Source organism: Triturus cristatus, chromosome 6, assembly GCF_964204655.1.
Source record: "Triturus cristatus chromosome 6, aTriCri1.1, whole genome shotgun sequence".
Taxonomy (NCBI): Eukaryota; Metazoa; Chordata; class Amphibia; order Caudata; family Salamandridae; genus Triturus; species Triturus cristatus.
Window position 1 is genome coordinate 398,667,985 of NC_140589.1, and position 6,000 is coordinate 398,673,984.

Below are 6,000 nucleotides of genomic sequence, written 5' to 3' on the forward strand. Positions count from 1 at the left end.
GAAGACTGCGCAAACCCCAAACTGTTCTTGTATCCAAGAAACCCTTTACTTTGTCACCCTCCTCCTCTTCATTGCCATACTACCAATGTTATGGACACTGCTGGTCCCTCTAATGGCTGATTTAACAATCCCATTTCTTTGCATGGGTCTTGTTATCCTCTCTTCACTCCTCCTGGTTGTTCCAGCGTAGACTTTATTTCAAGTGTTCTTAAGTTTGGTATAGATTCAGTTGTTCCCACTAAAGTTTCAGCAATGTTCTACTACTGTTGGTTTCTCCCATAGTTGATTTTGTTTAGTCTAGAATCTTTCTAAAATGTGACTAATTTTGGTATAACTTCTGTTGACTCCTCTAAAGATTCAGTCATAATTTCTGTACTGTTGTTCTGATTTATTAATCATTGTTCTATTCTTCTTTCTCTTTTTTTTTTACCTAGTCTAGTATTGTTCATTTATAGCATTCACTTGTAGTGTATAAATTATATTCTTTGTATATAATATGTTTGACAAATATGTAACTTTTTTGTTGTCTTGATGTTAATGTCTCTTTTTGGTATTTGTATACAGGTTTGTCCATTTATTCCCCCCACATGTTGGCCCGCTTCCCTCTCCTATTTAATCCCGGTGTGGTCGGACTTCTCGCGTTTGGATGGTTCGTCTTTTCGTGTGTTGTCCTCGCCCCAGTTGTATTTCTGTTTGTTCCCCTCAGGTATGTCTTTTCAGTCATCCCTCCTGGATTTGTACTGTCTTCTCTTAAAGTTTTTCTTTCTTCACTTTTTCCCTCTCCTTCTTTTTTTTCTATTTTGCATTTACTATGTTCCCTCATTTTTCTTATTTGATGGCCTTCCTCACTTTCTATTCTTATCTTCTTTTTCTTATTTTCTGCTACCTTCTATCTCATCACCGTCCATTGCTTCGTCTTTTTTCTCCTCTTCGCTCCTTCTTATACTCTTTCTTTATTATATCTATTTTTTACATCTTATGGCACTATCTCTTTTATACCTCTTCTCTAATCTCTCTATGTTCAATTCCGTTATAATGTTCTTATATATTTTCACATTGTATTACTGTATATATGATGTTATTCCTTTAGATTCAGAGTTATTGCATGGAATATAAAGTGTTTTCAAAACCCTTAAAGAGGCAAAGAATTATCTCACATTTAGCCTCCTATAAATCTGACTTAGTTCTGTTACAAGAAACTCATTTATCTGAGGCTGAAGCTCTCAAACTTGAGAGGAATTGGGTTGGCTCAGTTTTGATATCTCCCACAAATACAAAAAATGGTGTTGTTATTTTATGCCATAAAAAGCTGAAGTGCTCTGTTATAACACAGGATACTGATTCTGAGGGCAGATGGATTCTGGTCAATTTATTAATTGACAATATCCCTCTTACTGTTTTTAACCTCTATGGCCCTACGCAACCCAATCCCACTTTTTGGCCCACCATTACAGACAAGTTTTTTCAATATAAAGATGATTTTTTTATTTTGGGTGGGGACTGTAATCAGTCAGTCAGTCAGTCAACAATAGCTTTATTCGGTTAATAATTAAAACCATCAAAGCATACACCAAATTTCATTTGCAAATAGTTACATATAAAAATAAGTAACAAAGGAATTTCAAACAATACACAGTGCACAAATATACATAAAAATATGTTTAAACAGATAATTGGCGAATGTGAACATTAAAAAGTAAGGCAGGCCAACATTTATAAAACTATTTCATGATTTCAAAAGAAAAGGATAAAAAGGCCCGGTCTCGGACTGTCAAACATGCTAAAAGATAGAGCTAAAATGTATTAAACTACATTCGATTTCTACTTCTAATTGCCCCCGAAAGATAGCTGGCAACTCCAAAACAGACAAAAGGAGAGCCCAGCATTTGCAGAAATACCAAGGCGGGCCTTACTTGGTCAAAGTGACAGTTCTTAAAAATGGGGCAAATAAATTTCTTACGTAACAGAGTGTAAAATTTACAGTAAAAAATCATATGCAGCGTATTTTGTTCGGAGGCGTTATCACAGGGACAGGGGCCCAAAGTCCCCTCTTTAAAAAAGCCCTTCGGGTGTGCTAGGAGCCAAGGTAACATGTCATGTTTAAACCTAATCAATAAAAACAGATGAAAAGGGTTATTTATATAAGTCAAGTATGGCTGAATCTCATTACCCATACTTAACATGACAAATCTCCTAACAGACGGTTTACACACTTCCTCGCCTTCTCTCTGCAACTTTGCCCTGCACATGAACTGAGACTTTAAGTCTTTTATTTCCAATTTAGACAGCTCACATGGTCTCTCAAATAATTCTAAGCAGCCAAGAGTCTCCATCTTGGATTTAATATATCGTAGCCAAGGAATACACATGGCTTTGTCAAGGGCCAGGCAATCTTGTATAATGAGCTGGTTTAGGGTTGGTGGTTGCTGCACCCAAACCCTTAACCAACCCATTAATGGGGCAACGGAAATCTGATCCACTAAATACTCAGCCCCCAAATCTTCATGGATATTAAAAATTGAAGTAGAAACAGGCAATGACAAAAGTTTCCGAAAAAAGGCATTCTCAATTAATTGAATCTCCACTGCCGACGCATAGCCCCAGACCTCACTACCATACAGGGCCATAGGCACGCACTTAGCGTTATATATCTTCAAAATCGCGGGCAAGGGCTTGCATCCCAGCCGTTTTGCAAAACCCAACAATGCTCCTGTTGCCCTAGCGAGAATATTCTGTTTCTGTGCGCGTTGCGCGACCCATGATCCTCGGTCATCAAAGGTGACCCCCAAATATGGAAAGGTCTGGACTTTTGTTAGCTCCTGCTTATTGCAGAAGAATTTAACCTTTTTCGCAGCTCCATCTCCTATTGTCATTGAGTGGGATTTTTTAAAATTTATTACTAAGTCCAAGGAGACCATAAAATCGTTAAAACCATTTAAAAGGGCTTGAAGGCCTCTTGCAGTTCTAGCCAATAAGACCGTGTCATCCGCATACAACAAAGCGGGAATCAACTTAGTACCTACTCTTGGGATGTCTTTACAAGATAGGGACAAAACTTCCCCCAGGTTATTAATATAAAGTGAGAAAAGCAGGGGGGCAAGAATGCACCCCTGTCTTACCCCACGCTTCACCTGCCAGGCATCAGTTAGATTCCCGTCCTTATTATAACGGACCGCCGCAGTAGTGTCTTCATGTATAAGTGCTAAAAAGGAAATCAGCACAGGGTCAAGACCCATAGTTGCCAGGGATGCCCATAGTTTTTGACGATTAACCAAATCAAAAGCAGTAGATAGGTCCATGAATGCTAAGTGTAGGACCCCCTGCTTCGCAATCGTATACTTCCCAATGATCAGATGCAAATTAAGGCATTGACCTACCGTGCTCCTTCCCTTTCTGAAACCATACTGAAGGTCCGAAATAATGGAGTTGTCCTCCAGCCATGATGTTAACCGTGCTAGGACAACTTTACCCATTATTTTCATCGCAGAATCGAGAAGAGAAATCGGCCGATAGCATGCCGGATCCTCTCTAGCACCTTTTTTAAATATTGGTACTATCACGGCCTTACCCCAAGAACGGGGAACACCCTCCTTTGCTGCCGCATTAAAAACTAAGGTTAGAAGTTTCGCCCAGTAATTTGAATCTGCCTTGTACAAATCCGCGGGGACACCATCGGGGCCGGGTGCTTTGCCCTTAGCCATTGATTCAATGGCGTCCTGAACTTCAGCCTCGGTAAAATTAATTTTCGATGACAGATTAGTATCCCCAAAATTTACAGGATTCTGGTCGGGAATCTCAGAATAGAGCCCACTAAAATGAGACACCCATTTATCTGGGGCAATAAGACAATCATTAATAGTATTTTCCATTTCATTAAAAAGTGGGCTGTTAATTACTTTCCAAAATTGGGAACTACTTTTTAAGACACTAGCGTCTGACAATTCTTCCCACGCCAAGTTTTTCAGACAAGTTTTCCTTGCCTTAAGTGTTTTCTTAAAGGATCTTCTTGCCTCCACAATCCTGCTGTTATCTTTAGCGCCATCTTTTAAAGCCAGTAAGAGAATAGAGTGCGCGCTACTACATGCCTGATCAAACCAGTTTTTGTGCTTCTTAGGTCTTGGTTTCCCTACGAGGGTTAGATTATCCATAATCTGACTGGTTATTCGCTCAAAGGCACCAAGAATATCCCCTGGTTTAGATTCTATCGCTAGGCAGATATTAAAATCCTCCAACTTACTGTGATACAGTTTCTCAAGAAAATCACTAGGAGTAATAACCTCCCATCTCAAACGAGTTCCCTGTTTAATAGGGACTATGTTTGAATTAGAGATTGTAGACATATGATTAGGCCTAAAGACATCATTAATGTTTAATTCCAAGGATAATGGATTGTGATCACTAAGGACGTTTGCAGTAACACAAAATGGTCCTATCAGTCCCTTCATAGTACAGGAAATTAGTATATGATCAATAATAGTGTTGTGACCCTGACCAGTGAATGTAGGAACAGGAGATACTAGGTTCTGCATTGGCACAAATAAATTAAAAGCAGATACAATACTGTCTAGAAACATCCCACCTTTTGAAAGTTCAAAGTGGGCTTCCTCCTGCGGGCAATAAGCCTGCTTAAAATTTCCAAAACAATTGGATTGTCTTAAATGAATATTAAAATCGCCAAACAATAACAAATAATAAGGGGTAACATTATTTGCATCGAAATCCTCTAAAAAGGTGAATAAGACCTTTAAGTGCTCCAATTCGTCCATCCTCGTAAATGAATTATAAAAGTTCACAACTAACATTGATGGAAGGTTGACACCTACAACTTTAACCGCCAATATATTGGGTGAACTAGTCTTAACAAGTTCTGTGCTATACAATAGCTTAAGACTAAATAATAACAAGAGACCACCCCTGGGTCTCCCCGAGGATGAAGGCACAGCATATTTAATAAAAGACTGGAACCCATCCAAATAAAAGGAATCTCTGGCCTCCCACGTCTCTTGTAAAGCAATTATATGGAAGGAAGAGAGAAATGACTTCCAACATGTATCCTCTCTTTTTGCTCTCAACCCAGCTATATTCCATGACAAGGCAGTAACCCTATTTGCTAATACGTTAGCCACACTATTACCCATAACCGAAGGTTGGGAGGAGGAGTCCGCTACCTCCTCCCTAGCAAAAGCCCTTACAGGCACATAATTAAGCGTGCCAACGGGAGCATTAACCCGGTCAACTTGAGTGAACTTAATTTTTGGCCGATTGATACCATTAACCCGATAAATCATTCGGGTAGCGGGACTAACACCCGAACCATAAGAAACGGTATTATCATTGACAGGCATCACACTTCCCTCATCTTCCATACACACCCCACTGGCTTCAATGTCCAAAGACTGGCTGTGCGCTACATGAAGTCAGTCATTTGTGTCCAGAGAACTAAGGACCTCGTATCTGTTACTCAAGGCCAGTGTTCTGATCGCAGGAACAGGTTGGGCGTTGTATCCACTATTCCCGCCCCGTCTCTGTAAGTGAGGTGGATAGAAGAACCCCAATGGAAGGATGTTCACATATTCATCATGTAATCTAGACGTTCCTGCCTGCCTAAAAATGTTAGCTACCAAATCCGGGGAGCTAAAACTCACGACTACACAGTCGCCCTTAAGTGTCTTATTTAACTTCCCCACCCAGGGAACCCTTCTTACCATTTTAAAACACTCAAAAAGGTGGCTCCCCAAAACTGTCTTTTCAGCTAAAAAATGTAAAGCTTTGTTCCTCAGAGGACCAATTTTCTTCCTTTCCATCAGTAGATGGAGGGACTGTAATCAAATTATGGATCCTTTTATCGATCGTAAATCCCAGGTTGGCTTTATTCCTCATAAAACTCACAAACAATTTCTCAATACTATTACACAGACCCATCTTATTGACGCCTGGAGACTCTGAATCCAGACCTATCAGAATTTTCCTTTTTCTCTCCACCACATGGTTCTTTGTCCA

General features: G+C 39.7%; 1 long non-coding RNA gene across 1 annotated transcript in view; it reads left to right on the forward strand.

Annotated features, from left to right (window-relative positions):
• LOC146817220 (uncharacterized) overlaps positions 1–700 on the forward strand; it is a 38,516-nt gene extending 37,816 nt beyond the window's left edge. The window contains exon 6 of the long non-coding RNA XR_014962511.1: positions 565–700. This is a non-coding gene — a long non-coding RNA (uncharacterized LOC146817220). The remainder of the gene's footprint in view (positions 1–564) is intronic.
• Positions 701–6,000: the final 5,300 nt, after the last annotated feature.